The following is an 18564-nucleotide window of genomic DNA, read 5'->3' on the forward strand; positions in this document are numbered from 1 at the left end:
AATGCATGTATTATACCTTAATAGGCAGACTACTCTTTGAAGTGAAAGTAGTAATTTGTAAATGTGTTCTTTTGCCCCTAGCTAATTAGAGGCCGAATTATTTTCATAGTAACAGCTCTGAAGAGAACAGTCAGTTTGTCAGTTCAGGCCTTTCTCTATCAACCATAAAACTTTCAGATTATTTATTTTTATGTGATGCTGAGGATTGAACTCAGGAACACTCAACCACTGAGCCACATCCCCAGCACTATTGTATTTTATTTCGAGACAGAGTCTCATTGAATTGCTTAGTGCCTCGTTTTTGCTGAGGCTGGCTTTGAACTCAAGATCCTCCCGCCTCAGTCTCCTGAGCTGCTGGGATTACAGGCATGTGCCACTGCACCTGGCTTTATTACTGATTCTTGAAGAATTTCTAAATAAAAGATAATTTATTTCAAGGTTTTATGTGTGTGTGTGTGTGTGTGTGTATTGTTTTCTAGAAGAGCTTTGGATTTTTTTTTCACTGTTAAATTATTTTAAATTTACTTGTGAGGTCTCAAGTGCAGAGTTGAATTAATCCTGCCTTCACTTTATGACATACAGTAATTATTGACTCATTTAGATCCTGCTTTCAGATTACCTTCTTTTATCTGTATTATTGTTCTCCTCTCTTACCATAGGCATGGACATTTTGATAAGCTTGAGACACACACATATGCTTATTTGTATTCATTTTTGTAAAACATATATTGTCATTTTGTGTGGATATATTTCTGGTCACACAGAAATTGTGACAAATTGACATTCCTTTGTTTTCTGCAGTTTTTCCCCTCATTCACCATTGTTTTACCCCGGATTTTTTTGTGATAAAATTCACTTAATAAGATGTCATCTTAAACACCTTTAAATGTATAATTCAGAAGTGTAGGCATATTCAGCTATCACCATCATCCATCTAGGACTTTTCATCTTGCAAAACAGGAATAACACACCCATTAAGTAATAGCTCTCTAATACCCCACCTCTGCCCCAGTCCCTGGCATCCACCATTCTACTTTCTTTCTCTGAATTTGATTACTCAAATTATCTTAGATAAAGGGAATCATATAGTATTTAGCTTTTTTGTGACTGGCCTATTCACTTAACAAAATGTTTTCAAGGTTCATCCATGTTATAGTTTATATTAGAATTGCCTTACTTTTTAAAAGTGAATAATATTCCTTTGTATATACTGCATTGTGCTTATCTGTTGATCTGTCAGTGGAGAGTATGATGTTTGCTGTGGTTTTTCACATATTGCCTTTATTATATTGAGGAAATTCCCTTCTATTCCTAGGTTACTGGGTGTGGTTATCATTCGTAGGTGTTGAATTGTGTCAAAAAAATTCTTTTTTGTTATTGAGATGATTATGCTATCCTCACTTATTTTGTTAGTATAGTATATTGCTATTGCTGTTTATTGATTTTCATATTTTGTATTCTAGAAATTATACTTTTCTAAGTGTATAATCCTTTTAATAATCTGCTGGATTTGATTTGACCACTTTTGTAGTGTTTTGGTAGACAATATAGTGAAGTGGTAAAAATTGTGCTTAGGTATGTTAGCTTGAATCCTAGCTCTCTCTCTCTCTCTTTTTTAAGTTATTTTTTTTTAGTTGTTGATATACCTTTATGTATTTATATGTGGTGCTGAGAATCAAACCCAGTGCCTCACACATGCCAGGCAAGTGTGCTTCTGCTGAGTTCTAGCCCTAGCCTTTTAGTAACTGTAGTATTCTGGGTTTCATCATCTAGTGCCTCATTTTTATGATTTTGTAAAATGGGATTATGAGTAGTTCCTCCTCTTGAGAGGATTAGGCAAATGCTTATTTTTAAGCCCCCCCCACCCCATTGAATTTGAACCTACTAGGCAGGTGTTCTACCACTGATGTACATTCTTAGCCTATTGTGAGGATTGGATTAATTTTGTGTGTATATTGTTTAGAACAATGCCTGTCACACACTATATGCTATAAAAAATGTGTTAATACCAAATTTTAAAAAATTAAACCAGAATTTTAAATGAATTGATACATTTCTGGAAAAATCACATCTTAGGGTAACTCATCCAAAAGCATGAAATAGCTCTCTGTTGATCAAAACTTTCATGTATTTTTAACAGAATAAGAATTTTCTTCTTCTTCATAGTATTCATTATTCTTGATCACTAGTTCTTAGCCAGATGTAATCCAGATGTAATTTTGCTGCAGTGTGGGATGTTTGAAAATGACTAGAGATACTTTTGGTTGTCTCTTCTGTTACTTGTTCCTGCCATTATGGTTTAACAAGTCTTGATAGTACTATCATAATAACATTATAATTGCTTTCCTTGTATCAAGACTTTAAAACCTTTATTCTTTCCTACATCTTGCCTAAAATAAATTTTTATAAAATATGACTTCACTGTACAAAATGAAGTCGTAAGTTCCCTGGATAGACATTGAAGACTTTTAGAAACAAATTTGAGTAGGTTCTGGGAGGCGTTAATATGTAGTATATGTATCTGTAAGTTTCTAATAATTGTCTGATAAGATATATTTGGGTCCATACAACTGGGGGAAAAACACAGTTCTTTCATATATATACATATATAATATTTTATTAATTATAGTAAGTATAGAGAAGCAAGAAATGTGAAAGTTGAAATTAATAATTTTACTGTTCAGACAAAATGATTAGTCTCTTCCTCCTCCTCCTCTTTTTTTTTGGGGGGGGGGGTACTGTATATTAAACCCACAGTGCTTTACCATTTAGCTACATCCCCAGGCCTTTTTTATTTTGAGACAGTCTGGCTAAGTTACCTGGGCTGGCCTTCTATCTCAGCCTTATGAGTTGCGGCAATTACAGGCATGCACCACCATGCCTGGCTGTTAGTCAACATCCTCCCCTAGGTTGGTTTGTTGGGTGTTTTATTGGTGCATTATAATTATACATAGTGGTAGAATTTGTTTTTATGTATTTGTACATGTACATAACAATATATTTCTGTTAATCTCATTCCCAGGTATTTCCCCTTTCCTTCCATCTTCACTTCCCCAGGTCCCTTTTCTCTATCTGCTGATCTCCCTTTGAGTTTCATGAGGGGGACCCCCACCTTTTCCTTTTTCCTCTCTAGCATTAACATGCAGGAGAAAACATACAATCCTTGACTTTGAGTTTGGCTTATTTCCCTTAACATGATGTTCTCAAGTTCTAGCCATTTTCTTGCAAATGACATAATTTTATTTTTATTTATGGCTGAGTAAAAACTCCATTGTGTATATAATATCACCTTTTATTTTTCATCATTTGACAGGCATGATGATTCCATACTTTGGCTTTTGTGAATTGTGCTATAAACACAGGTATGAATGTATTGCTATAGTATGATGGCTTTAATTCTTTAGGATGAATACCAAGGAGTGGTATAGTTTGGTCATATGGTGGTTTCCATGCATAGTCTTTTGAGTAGTCTCCGAACTGATTTCCATAGTGGTTTTACTAAATTAGCAAGCCTATCAACAGCCCATCCTTTCCAACATTTATTATGTGTTTGTATTCTTGAAGGCTGCCATTCTCACTGGAGTTTGATTTGATTTGCATTTTCCAATTGCTAATTATGTGAACTTTTTCTCATATATTTATTGGCTATTTGTATTCTTCTTTTGGGAAGTATATGTTTAGTTCATTTTATCCATTTATTAGTTGAGTTTTTTTAGGGGGGGTGTTAAGTTTTTTGAGTTTTTGTTTTGGGGGTGGGATACTAGGGATTGAACTCAGGGGCACTCAACTAATGAGCCACATCCCCAGCCCTATTTTGTATTTTATTTAGAGACAGGATCTTACTGAGGTGCTTAATGCCTCACCTTTGCTGAGGCTGGCTTTGAACTGGTGATCCTCCTGCCTCAGCCTCCAGAGCAACTGGAATTACAGGTGTGTGTCATGGGGCCGGGCTAAATTTTTTGATTTCTTTACATGTTCTGAATATTAATCCACTGTCAGAAGGCTAGCTAGCGAAACTTTTCTTCCATTCTATAGGTTCTTTCTTTATATTTTTAATTGTTTCCTTTACTGTGTAGAAACTTTGTAATTTGATGCCATCCTATTTATTAACTCCTGGTGCTATCATCTGAGTTTTAGGGGTTCTATTGAGAGAGTTGATGTCTAAGCCAATGTGTTGGAGTGTTGTCCCTGTTATTTTTTAAATACGTTTTTAGTTGTAGATGGACACAATATCTTTATGTATTTATTTTTATGTGATGCTGAGGATTGAACTCAGTGCTTCACTCATATGAGGCAAGTACTCTACCACTGAGCTACAGCCCAGCCCTGTCATTGTCCCTTTGTTTTCTTCTAGGAGTAACATAATTTCTGGTCTGATTTCTAGATTTTATCCATTTTGAGTTGACATTTTGTGTGGGTTTGTCTCTATATCTTCTGTTCTATACCATTGGTATATGTGTCTGAATTCATATCAGTACCATGCAGTTTGAGTTGCCATATCCCTGAAGTATAATTTGATGTCAGGTTTTGTGATCCTTCCAGCATTATTATTATTATTTTTTATCTTATAATTGCCATGGCTATTCTGGGTGTTTTATTCTTCCAAGTGAATTTTAGGTCTAGTTCTGTGAAGAATGTCATTGATAGTTTGATGAGGATCATTGATTGGTTTTCATAGTATAGCCGTTTTAACAATATTGATTCTGCCTAAGAACTTGGGGGGTGGAGGTTTCCATCTTTTTGTATATTTTTCAATTTCCTTTCTCAGTATTGTGTAGTTTTAGTTGTAGGGGTCTTTCATTTCCGTGGTTAGATTTATTCCGAAGTATTTTATTTATTTTTTGAGGCTTTTGTGTGTGAATGGGATTGTTTTCCTGATTTCTTTTTTAGCAGATTCATTATTATTCTATTAGAAGAAAGCCATTATTTTTTTGTATATTGATTTTATAACCACCTACTTTGCTAAATTTGTTAAGTAACTCCAGCAGTCTTCTCATGGAGCTTTTGTATCTTCTAAGTTTAGGATCATATCATCTGCAAACCATGATAATTTGACTTCTTCCTTTCCTATTTTTATCCTTTATATTTTCTTCTCTTGCATAAATGCTTTAGCTAGAATTTTTAGTATTGTATGGAATAGAAGTAGTGAGAGTATATTCTTGTCTGATTCAGATTTTATTCCATTTTTATTTTTTTGGTACAGGGGATTTAACACAGGGGTACTTTACCACTGAGGTACATCCCCAGCCCTTTTTATTTTGAGATAGGGTCTTGGTAATTTTGGGGGATGGTGGGGCGGGTACCGTATTAAACTTAGGGGCACTTGACCACTGAGCCACATCCCCGACCCTATTTTATATTTTTTTTAGAGACAGGGTCTCACTGAATTGCTTAGTTCCTTGCTTTTGTTGAGGCTGGCTTTGAACTCATCACAATCCTCCTGCCTCAGTCTCCTGAGATGCTGGGATTTCTGGCCTCAATAAATTGCTGAGGCTAGTCTCGAACTTGAGATCCTCCTGGTTGGCCTCCCAACTCACTGGTATTATAGGCATTTGCCACTGTGCCCAGCAGGTTCCAGATTTTAAAGGAAATGCTTTGGTTTTATTTTCCATTCACTATCATGTTGGCTTTGTTTTGTTATATATACCCTGTATAATGTTCAGGTAGGTTCTTTCTATCCCTAATTTCTTTAGTGTTTTTAGCATGAGTAGGTAATGAGTTTTGTCAAAGACCTTTTCAGCATGTATTGAGATGACGTATGTGTTTTATATCATTAACTGTATTTATGTGATGAATTTCATGTATTGATTTGTATATGTTAGAACTTTTCATGCATCCCTGGGGAAAAAGTCAACTTGATCATGTTGTACAGTCTTCTTAATATTTTGTTGAATATGATTTATTGAATATAATTTGCTAATATTTTATTGAGATTTTTGCATCTAAGTTTATCAGGGACATTGGTCTCTAATTTTCTTTCCTTGATGTGGCCTTACCTAATTTTGATGTGAGCGTGATACTGACTTCATAGAATGAATTTTGAAGTGTTCCATTCCTTTCTATTTCATGAAATAATTTTGAAGAGCATTGGCATCAGTTCTTCTTTATAGGTCTGGTAGAATTCAGCTGAGAATCCATCTGGTTCTGGGCTTTTCTTCGTTCAATGATATTTATTATTGCTTCTATCTCCTTGTTAGTTATTGGTCTGTTTGTTTTGTGTGTCCTCTTGTTTCAATTTGGGCAGGTTGTATTAGAAATGTATGCATTTCTCCTAGGTTTTTCAAATTATTAAAATGTAAGTTTTCAGAATAGTCCCTAATGATCCTCTGGATTTCTGGGGTGATTTCTTCTTTCTCATATCTAACATGACATTAATTCTCATGTCTTCTTTCTTTCTTTTTGTTAGTTTGTCTTCTGGCATATCAATGTGGTTTATCTTTTCAAAGAACCACTTGTTTTATTAATCTTTCGTAGGCCCCTCCCCTCAACTTTATTTTGGCTCTGACCTTAATTATTTCTTTCCTTCTATTGGTTTTGGAATTGTTTGGTTCTTGTTTTTGAAGGATCTTGAGGTATATCATTGAGTTCTTTCAGATCTTTTTTTCTTTTCTTTTTTAAAATGATTTATTTTATTTTTTTAGCTCTCAGATTTTCTTTTGTAGACACTCATGGTTATAAACTTTCCTCTTAGAACTGTTTCCATAGTGTCCCAGAGGTTCTGGTATGTTGTATCACTATTCGCATATGATTCTAAGGATTTTTAAATTTTCTGATTTCTTCTTTACTCATTTAGCCTTAAAGTGTATTGTTCAATCTTCATATGTTTATATAGTTTCTGTAGGTTTTTTTTTAGGGGGTATTTTTTATTGCATTATGTCTTATAAATAATTATATCATTGTGTGTGTGTGTGTGTGTGTGTGTGGTAGAATTGCTTTGTGGCCTAAGATATTGTCTATTTTGGAGAGGATTTGATGAGCCACTGAGAAGAAAGCATATTCAGCTGTTTTTGGGTAAATATCTATAGGTATCTGTTATGTTCATTAGATTTATAAAATTTTGACGTCCAAAGAGTTTTTACTAAGGTTATGACTTGATGACCTATTTATTAGACAGATGTATTGAAATCACCCAGAATTATTGTACTGGAGTTTAAGTCTAATCAAGTAGGGTCTGTTTTAATTAGGTACACTAGCATTTGTTGCATAAACATTTACTATCGTCACATATTTTTGTTGGATTGTTCTCTTTACCTGTATGAAGTTACCTTCTTTGTCTCTTCTGATTAATTTTAGCTTGTTGTCTTCTTTGCTGGATACCAGAGTAACTACTCCTGCCTTTTGGGGGGCTTCATTTAGATGGAGTATCAATTTCCAGCCTTTCAGCCTGTGGCTTTCTTTGACTGAAAGGTGAATCTCTTGCAAACCACAAATTGTTGGGGCTTGGTTTGAATTGAGACTATTTACATTTAATGTTATTATAAAGAAATGTTTATTAATCCCTGCCGTTTTGATTTTTTTCGAATGTGTAATTTGATCTGGTTTCTCAAATGAGATTTTCTTTTTTGAGTTCTGGGGTTTGTTTTTGATGTATTCTTTTTGATATATTTTATTAAGTATTTTCTGTATGCCAGTTTGGGCAAAAATATTCTAAGGCTGGAGATATAGCTCAGTTGGTAGAGTGCTGCTTCACATATACAAGGCCATGGGTTCAATCCCCAGTACCACTACCACATTTAAAATAATATATGTATGTATATAGGTTCTTCTTATTGTGGAAGGCTTTTATTTCTTGTTCAGTTCTGAAGGATAGCTTTGCTGGATATATCAATCTTGGATTGCCATTTTTTTCCCCCAGTATTTAAAATACATCATTCCAAGCCTAACTGGATTTTAGAGTTTGTGATGAGAAATCAGAAGTGATTCTGATTGCCTTGCCCCTAAGTGGGACCTGACATTTTTCTCTTGAGGCTTTTAAAATTCTATCCTTGTTCTATATGTAAAGCGTTTTAATGTGTTGTGGAAAAGTTCTTTTTGGATCTTGTCTTTTTTGGGGTTTTGAATGCATCCTGTATCTGGATGGCCTTCGCATTTTCAATTTGGAAAATTTTGTCATTTTTCTGAAGAGGTAAGCAATTCATAACCCTTCATCTCACAGCACTAAGAGTTCTTGTATAATTTGGTCATGGGTATTTATTTTCTTTTCTTTAATACTGTCTGAATGTTCAAGTCTGGCCACTTTCTCTTTTAGCTCTGAGATTTTATTTTCAGCATGGACTATTAAAGAGATTTCCAACTGAACATTTTATTTGATTCATTGTATCTTTTATTTCCAGAATTTATTTTTTGGTTCTTTTTCAGTATCTCTTTCTTCTTCTTAAATTCATATCCTGTACTGACTTTCTCAATTCATTCAATTTTTCTTTCTTTCTTTCTTTTTTTTTGGTGGTGGTGGTGCTGGGGATTGAACCCCAGGGCCTTGTGCATGCAAGGCAAGTACTCTACCAGCTGAGCTATATCCCCAGCCCCAGGTTGTTTCATTTAATGTTCTCTTGAATTTATTGTTTTTAATAATCACTTTTGAATTTTGATATTTCATGTACTTTTTATCTTTGGTGTCAGTTGCTGGTGAATTATAAACATTAGGAATTATTATGTTACCTCATTTCTTCATATTTCTTATATTCCTGTGTTGCATTTTATATATCTGTTGGGATGAATTTCTCTTCCATTCTTAATGTGTGGACTTTTTTATGGCACAGCCTTCTCTTGTGAAAGTGTCTTAGATTGGTCTAAATAGATACCTCCTAGGTATGGTATCTACAACCTTTGTTTTAATCATCTCTGATTTTGCTCTAGAAGTGGATGTTCATGAGTAGAACCTGAAGATCTCTCTCACTGGGGGCTGGTCATTAGTTTGTTGTTCTCTGTATTAAAGTATAGCTGATGTTTGATTATGGTTAATTTATATGTGGAGGAAGTTGCACTGCATTTTGGCTGGATTTAATTCAGCAGCAGAATCATTACCTTGTGAACATGAAATGTCCCTGTGGATTTACAGCACATCACTGAAAAGGGAGAATTAAACAACAGCAATCACCAAAGCAAACAATATATAACATTAAAATAAACAATTAGTGCCTACTAGGACATCTACAACAGTAATTACCACAAAAACAGGAAATGTGGGATCAGAAATTGCCAATAGCAAAAATAATAAATAAGGGTGAACTAGATCTCATGTTAAAGTAGACAACAGGTGTCGACTATGTTATCCATAGTACTGGTACTGCAATCAAGTGAATGTTGGGGGCAGGAGTTATATAAGCTAAATAGTTCTAAAAGCTTGTAAAAATACAGTTCATTAAGACAAAAGACAATGTGACAGGAAAGTAGAAGAAAGTTTACAGTGGTTCAAAATGTGAATAGAGAATGCAGAAGAGATGGAACAAGTAATGGTTATAAAGAGGAGGAGAGAAAAAACAAAGAATAGGATTTGGCTGTTAGCAGGACTTATGTTTTTTTAAATTATTTTTTATTTGTTTTAATTAGTTATACATGACAGTACAATGACTTTGATATATATATTTGAATCAAATGGGATATGATTTCTCATTTTTCTGAGTGTACAGTAGAATGAAACAGACATTATTATTACTGTGTGTATGTGACTGCATGACCAATATGATTCTGCAACCTATACAAGCAGGACTTAGTTAACAGGAAAAAGAGAAACAAACAAAAACAATAAACCTCAAACCCCAGCCCTCAAAAGATGAGAAAAGAAAAAGTGACCATTTTAAAAACAATACTAAACATGAGAAAAAAAGAGAACCAATCAACACAGCAAAAACATGGATCCCCCTCTCCCCAGGAATAAAGATTCTTGATGAAATAATGGAAGAATTATCTCCACTGAGGAGGCAAAACAGTTAGCAAGGATAGATGATCACTGCCCTTGTCTCATTGTCCTTTAAGTTTCTTCTTGGGCTGTGTACTGATGGAGAGCAAGTCATGGAGGTTCTTAATCCCTACCCCTTTTTGTATTATTTCCTTGAGCTTCCTGCCCATCAGGCCTAAAACTGAAGCTGGTTGAAATGAACTTTAGCTCCCCCCGCCGCCTCCTCCTCCTCCTCCTCCTCCTCCTCCTCTTTTCTTATTCTAAATGCCATGCCTCTTTCCTTTTATCTGTAATAAATGGAGTGATTAATTTTTCCATATTTAAGTTGGACCAGTAACATTCACCTCCACTTGACACACTTTAGATTGGTTCCTTCCTGACTACAGGCCCTGACCTCCTTTTTCTTAAAGCTTGTAATTATCAATTCTTTCTTCCACTATCTCAGATGTAAATCTTCTTCCAGCCTCTTGCCAGTTTTACAATCCAGAAATGTCTTTCTCCAGGAGCTGAGAGCCATCCCTTTGAAATGCAATCATCAAGAAAGAAAGAGCCCCATCTCTCAGTCTCGGTGGGAGGGTAGGAGCCTAACTTCAGTCAGCACCAATTAGCCAACACAGAGAGCCTAATCCCATTGACCAACCTTCCCCTAACACCCTTCAGGACTTTTCTACTACTTTACCTCAGGCACTTAAAAACTATTCCTCCTTTTGTTTCAGTAGAGTTGAGTTTAATCTCTCTTCTCTATCACACTAGTCTCTTTTCCCTATTGGAATAGGCATGAATAAAGTTTTCACCTGTTTAACTTGTATGGCACAATATTTCTTTTCCAAGTCTGTATAAAACATAATTTTAATTGATTAAAGCCAAGCTCCCCCAACATGCACCGAGTAATTAAGCAATGACAAGTACAGCAGTTTTAGCTATCAGCATTTTTAATGATTCTTGGATCAATCATATATTATATGAAAGCTCTCACTTTAACATAGTCATGCTCTTATTTTAAACAGAAAATCACACTTCCCTGTTTTGTCCTTCCAATACACACCCAAGATCAACTGCTACCATTTTCTAGGAACGGATGAAGACATGGGATATTGGGTGTTCCATGTTAGTACCTTATTCAATCCCTAAAGCATTCATTCCCCTCTTTGCTTATTAATGAGTTGGGTTTCTGTCATTTGCAAAGAAAGGCATTCTACTAATGTTCTCATCATTTAAATGTCTTTCTACCTTTGTCTTGGGATGTAAGCCCTTTATTTGAATGTACACATAAAAGTATTTTTGACTCTCCAGATACTGAGACACAGATCTTGATTTAGATTTCTATATCCTCACTTTTTTGACTATACATATGGGGCTGAGAGGAGAGGAGAAGGATGTCATTTTCTAGCATAAAAGACAGTTAATTTTGAAAGAGGCACTAGCTAAATATATTTACAAAATATCCTGGATTTCCAACCTTGTAATTGCATTGTTTTCCCTTTTATTTATTGTTTTGTCTTCCACATATCCAAATTCCAGAGTTAAAATTTTACAAGTGAAATATTTATTTTTCTTATCATTTTGAGAATGCTTATATTTTCTTGGGCGTTTCTTAATATTTTGAATTGNCCCCCTCCTCCCCCCCTCCTCCTGTAGGGAGGAGGGTTGAATTAAGACAAGCAAGAGAAATTGGAGACTACTGAAATACCCGGGGACAGAAGGGATCTTTTTAGGGCAGTCTGAATAATATTAGAGAAGAGATGGATTTATACAACATTTTAATGGTGAAACCAGCAGTATTTGGTGAAGTTGAAGGGGAAGTCATGGCTGATTTAAGGGTTGGAGATTTCCCACTTGGGTGACTATATGATTAAATGAGATGAAATTAGTAATTTGAAAACAAAACCCTAATCTAACTTTTTAGTTAAATTAATTTGGGGAAGGCAGGGAGATAGGATACAGTTGAGAAAAGTGGCTCAGTTTCTGGTCACCACCAAGACTATAAGGCTACATCTGAGAAAATGTGTACAGGAGTCAATAGTGAACCCAGGATCTAAAATAAAAGATTTTGGAAATCATCAAATACTTATAAATTAGCACTAAGAACCTTTATACTACTTAATTTAAAAGATGTATCACATATGGTTATTGAAAGCAGTTTACTGATGCTTGAGGATTGGGGGTTACTTTGGAAGTTGAGTGTCGGGGTTTTTAGTCCAAGTTCCCTCTGGACCTGCAGGAGAGAGAGGGAGAACATGCCCAGGCCAGGACAAGCCAAGAAAGGAGAGGGCCAACTGACCGCCAGAGGTCAGCCCTCCCTTGCCAGAGGACAATCAGACGCATCAGGGAGACCAGTCAAGGCTGGAGCTCCTTTATTGAGGAAGCACACACAGCTAATATAAGGCACAGGAGCTAATCAGGATAAAGGTCAGCAGGGTGAGGAGAGTTCACGTGTACACCCATTCTACAGGCAGTAAGGGGATACATGAGCTGTCCATGAGGGCGGAAAGGTTCTGAGCTTATCCTAGAGGTGGTCCGATTTTTCGTCACAACCCACCATAATGCCTTCTGGCTGATCGCCAGGTGCCATTTTAGCCATGTGGGGCCCCAAGACCAGGAAGTGAGCATCAGTCTGCAAGTTAGGTTTCCTTTTCTCCATCATAAGTTTATATTTCTCTGATGTGATGTGCCCTACAGTTGAGGGGAAGGGAATATTTCCCAAACACAGGAGGCTTAGTAATTTCTGTTTTGGTTAAAAACCAAATCCATTCAAAATGAGTATTCTAATGTGATTTGCAGTTTTATTGTTAGTAGTAACAGCAGTAATTTTTTATTATGAAAAATTTCAACCAAAGTAGATGGAATTGTATAGTTTCCCCTTATGTACTTATTATGGAGTGTCCCTTAAGTACCTTTTATGGAGTTTAGCAGCTCATGGATTAATACTGTTTAATCTACACACCTTTCTTCAAGCGAAGCCACATGATTTTAGTATATATTTCTCTAAAAGAAAACTCTTAAGAAACACCTAAACCATCAATAATAATTCCTCAATATCTTGAAATAATCAGGAAACAATTCCTGATTTTTTTTTTCTCCAAAGAGTAATTTCAGTGGAAACTTGTGTATAAGTAAGATTTTTGTTGTTGTTGTTGTTGTTGTTTTAACTAGAGGGAATGAAAAAGGAAATGGAAGCTGCTTTTATGAAAGCAAGGAAAACAAGAGTGTGGTTCCTGTCAAGGAATAGGAAGTAACAGTCTTTATATGTTTTGTCTGATAGGGACAGTTGAGTGGTTTATAGGCTTTGGGAAGGAGTAAAGAATGAAGTATTGACAAGGGGGAATGTTGCAAGAAGGATATCTTGTTTCCTGAAAGAGTATTGAAGGATAAGGAACGAGTGAGAGAGAGGGAAAAAAATTGAGCAGATAATTTCTAACTTACTTTTATTGATTGAAGTGAAGTTGGTCAAAGAAATGGGTAAGAGTAGTGAAATTTTTGAATAGTTGTTGAATAGAACCAGAGAGTGAACCATCAACAAACAAAAAGAGTGCTTAACAGTATTAAGATTCCACCTGAAATTGTTTTTTTTAAAATTTTTAATTTATTTTTGCATTATAATTCTTAATACACCATTATACCATAATTTATCATATCACTGATTTATATATAAGGTATGTTAACACCAAATTCACATCTTCATACATGTATTTTGTATTTTGATGAGGGTCTCCTTTCACCATCCATGCTATTCACCTTCTCCCTCCCTTTCCCTCCCACCCCTATTCCCTATCTTCCTCCCTTGCTCTCCCTCCCAACTCCATTTTGAGTCACCCCTCTTTATCAGAGAAGATATTCGGCATTTGTTTTTTTGGGATTGGCTAACTTCACTTAGCATAATCTTATCTAATGCCATCCATTTCCCTGCAAATGCCATGATCTTATTCTTTTTTATTGCCGAGTAATATTCTATTATGTATAAATGCCACATTTTTTTTTTAAATCCATTAATCACTGAAGGACATGTAGGTTGGCTCCACAGTTTAACTGTTGTAAATTGTGCTGCTGTAAACATTGATGTGGCTGTGTCCCTGTAATATGCTGTTTTTAGGTCTTTTGGGTATAGTCCGAGAAGAGGAATAGGGGTCAAATGGGGTTCCATTTCCAGTTTTCCAAGGAATCTCCATACTGCTTTCCAAATTGGCTGCACCAATTCGCAGTCCCACCAGCAGGGTACGAGTGTACCTTTTTCCTCCTGCATCCTCGTCAGCACTTGTTGTTTGTCTTCATAATGGTGCCACTCTTACTGGAGTGAGATGGTATTTTAGAGTAGTTTTAATTTGCATTGCTCTGATTGCTAGAGATGATGAGCATTTTTTTGTATATTTGTTGATTGAATGTATATCTTCTTCTGAGAAGTGACTGTTCAGGTCCTTGGCCCATTTATTGATTGGATTATTTGGGTTTTTTTGGTGCTTGTTGGGCTCTTTATATACCCTAGAGATTAGAGCTCTATCTGATGTGTGAGGGGTAAAAATTTGTTCCCAGGATGTAGGCTCCCTATTCACCTAACATATTATTTCTTTTGCTGAGAAAAAAACTTTTTAGTTTGAATCCATCCCATTTGTTGATTCTTGGTTTTAATTCTTATGCAATAGGCGTGTTATTAAGGAAGTTGGGGTCTAGCCCCACGTGATGGAGATTAGGGCCTACTTTTTCTTCTATTAGACACAGAGTCTCTGGTTTAATTCCTAGATCCTTGATCCATTTTGAGTTAACTTTTGTGCATGGTGAGAGATAATTTTGTAGTGGTATCAGTTTTCATGGTTCTGGGATCCCTTTTCTAACACAGCCCAATAGTCTGGGATGTAAGAAAAATGTGGGATTATGTAAGTCTTAGACTTTACCTAATAGGACATATAGAATGAGCAGGTGTTAAAAGTGTTGGCGAGTAAATATTCTAGGTAAACACGCGTATATAGGCTTACCAAGGAAACGAGACAAGGAAGGAACAATAGACAATGGCAGGAGTGAGCATTAGGCTGTGTATGTGAAATTGAGGAGCAGATATAATGGTAGTGCAGCATGAGAAAGATTGTGAATATTGGATAAATGAGTGAGATTGGTTCAAAACACTTAAAATCCAGAGCCTGTGTGAATGTGTCTTTTAAATTGAAAAGGTATGAGAACCTTGAGACTTGGGATTAAATAGATGTTGCCCATTGTAGGAAGACATGTGGGAGGGCAGAAATCTGATGAAGATGCAGATACCTTCACTGAATGTGAGAAACAGTGATAGGTAGCCTGTAAATGAGTAAGATTAGAAAGTGGCATACACATGTTGGTGGAGAGAGCAAATGAGAGTATGGTTTGGGATAGGTAGTGGGTAACAAAGTGAACTTAGAATGTTTGAGAATGTTTCTCCTAGTTTCCAGTTATGTTCTAGGTAGTTGAGGTGTTTTTATACAATGATGTCCAAAACCTTGACCTACCCATAAAACTGAAAGTATCAATGTATAAATATAAAACAAGATAGTTTTATAAATAGGTGTTATACAGTAGATACTGTAAAATATTTTTGAAGAAAAGATCTTGGCACTTTATTCAGTGAATGTAACATTTTAAATATTAAGAGACCTAGAAATAAGGAAGAAGAGTGTGTGTGTGTGTGTGTGTGTGCGCGCACACACACACACATGCCAAGAACCCCCCCACTGTTCCTAAGCTGAACTTTCCCCTCTCTCTGGGAACCCCTTGGACTCTTCTTCAGAGAAATCTCTTTTCCCTATAACAAAAAAAGAAAAATTGCCCATGTATGGAGGGGCAATAAAGTCCAAAGGTGGAGGCCTTTGGTCTCTTCCCAGGAATGGGAATGCCAAGAGGCACAGGGAAGCGAGGTGGGCTCTGCTCTTCACTGTTCTGTGCTGGGGTTTGAACCCAGGGTCTTGTGCATGCTAGATAAGAGCACAAGCACTCTACCACTGAGCTATACCTTCAATCTTCGTGGAGCATTTTATCATGAGCTCCATGTACAATGCCCACCCTTATCAAAAATCAAAATAGCTGGCTGTCATGACGCATGCCTGTAATCCCAGTGACTCTGGGGGCTGAGGCAGGAAGATCCCACGTTCAAAGCTAGCTCCAGCAATTTAGCAAGGCACTGAGCAACTTAGCAAGACACTGTCTCAAAATAAAAGAGGGCTGGGGATGTGGTCAGTGGTTAAGTGCACTGGATTAAATCTGCAGTTTACCCCACCACCATCCCCCAAAAGAAAAAGAAGGAAAGAAAAACACCCAAGGAATGCCTGGGGCTATCAGAAGCTAAAAGAGTGTGGTATGACTGGAGATCCTCCCATAGAATCTTCAGAGGGAGTTTTGGCTCTACCAGCACTTTGATTTTAGACTTCTAACTTTCAGAACTATGTGATAATAAATTTATGTTGTTTAAAGCCATCTAGTTCATGGTACTTGGTTATGGCAAAACTTTGGAAACTAATACAAGGGAAGAGCCTTGGAATGCAAAGTATAACATAAAATAAAAAAGAACTCTACTCCCCTTGTTGTAGACTCTGACTTTTACCATTCGTTGGTTAGTAATTTTTGCAATGAGATTGAACATGTATTGGCATTTTCAGGCATGTAAAAATATCATTGGTTTCAATAGTTGATTTGTTTTTTGTGACAAGGACTTTTGGAATTTTATTGTTTAGTATGTTCTTGTCATACTCTGTAGGATATGCAGATAGTTTTGTTTTAAGTGCAGTTTAATTATAGTGATTAGTATTTGTAGTTTTGACCTGCAAGAGATAGAAATTATATTGGGTAGAGGTAAGAGTGGGGAACCTAGATAGCACTGATGCCCAAGTTTAATAAGTGAATTACCAAGAAAAGAAATGTTTCGAACCATAGGAAGAAAGTTGAAAGGTCATTTGATGAAATACATCACCAATTTTTTTTTACTTCATGTTCTTGGATCTTTGAGTTGTGTTTTAGTGTATAGTGTGGGAGTTAGTTTTGAGTTTTTCTTCTTTACTCCTGAAATAATTCAGTCTTTTAAAAAAATGTTTTATTGGTGTATTATAATTACACTTAATAGTTGGATTCCTTGTGACATATCATATATGCACAGAACAGTTGGATCAATTTAATTCTCTAGTACTTTCCTTTTTTCTCCTTTTTTCTTCCCCTTCTTCCTCCTCCTGATCCCAGTCCTTTATTCCATTGGTCTCATGTCTGTTTATTTTTAATTGATACATTATAATTATACCTAAAAGTAGGATTTATTATGATATATTCACACATGCAGGTAGTATAATTTGGTCCATGTCATTTTCGAGTACCTCTTTCTCTCCCTTCCTTCCTCCTGTTCTCCCTTGCTTTGATCCCTTCCTGTACTCTACTGTTTTTTCTTCTATTTTCCTATTGGTCTTTCTTCTGTTTTCCCTGAGATACCCTTTTAAAAATTACTTTTTATAATAAAGTTGCAAAAATAGTACAGAGGTTTCCCTGTTATCCTTTATCTTCCCCAAATGCCAATATCTTATATAACCAGAGCACAATTATTAAAACCTGAAAATTAACTAACCTGATAATTCAATACAAATTCAAATTTTACTTCTAATAATTCAATTCTTGTTAATATTCTTTTTTTCTGATCCAGAATCCAGTGTAGGATCACATTGTGCATAGTTGCCACATCTCTGCTCTTACCTGGGACAGGTTCTCAGCTTTTCTAAGTGTCCTTTTGGATACTTATCACTATTAGTAGTGATAACTTTAATCACTTGGAAGGAATCTGCTAGGTTCTCCATTGTAACATTACTTATTTTTCCTTTTATAATTAATGAGTATCTTGTGAGATACCTTTTTATTATGCATAAATTTCTTACTATACTTTTGCTCATCAGTTTTTAGTACCCATTAATGATCCTCACCTGAAAAAGTTATTGTTGCATATCCAGTGATAATATTCACATTTATTTCATTCCTTCTATACTTTTAAAATCTGTGATAAAGAAGAATTTCCTCTTACCCCTCATTTATTTTTATTCAATTATCCATTTATATCTATATGGATTCTTAGTTCTCGTATTTTATAGGTTAGAATCCATTATAGCTCAGGTTTTTCTAGGACTTCATTTTTTCTTTCTTATTTGGTACCAGGGTTTGAACCCAGGATGCTTAATCACTGAGCAACATCCCCAGGCTCCCCACCCCCGCTTTAGTGTTTTATGTTGAGACAGGATCACGCTAAGTTACTTAGTGCCTTGATAAATTGCTGAGGCTGGCTTTGTGATCCTCTTGCCTCAGTCTCCAGAATTGCTGGGATTACTGGTGTGTGCCACCACACCTGGCTTGGACTTCATTTTTTGGAAGTTATATGTAAGATTTCTTAACTCATTTCTTTCACATCATGGTCTCAAAGTTTTTTTCATTTAGTGTGTCAAACAATAGGTACATTTTCTTCCCTTACAAAACTTAGTCTACTTATCACAGACTGTATTTTTTTCTGTTTTAGTGACTTTTAAGTTCCTTAAGTTTAGTTGTCATATTTTAAACATTTTGGGATAACATTATTGTCATTCTTTTGGCATTTAGCAAATTTTAACACCCCCCCCCCCATCAGAAGTTTACATGATGAAGGTGGCCAAAAAAATATGATCCTGGTTTTTAATGATTGTCCCCTC

This window comes from Marmota marmota, unplaced genomic scaffold (genome assembly GCF_001458135.2).
Source record: "Marmota marmota marmota unplaced genomic scaffold, marMar, whole genome shotgun sequence".
Lineage (NCBI taxonomy): Eukaryota > Metazoa > Chordata > Mammalia > Rodentia > Sciuridae > Marmota > Marmota marmota.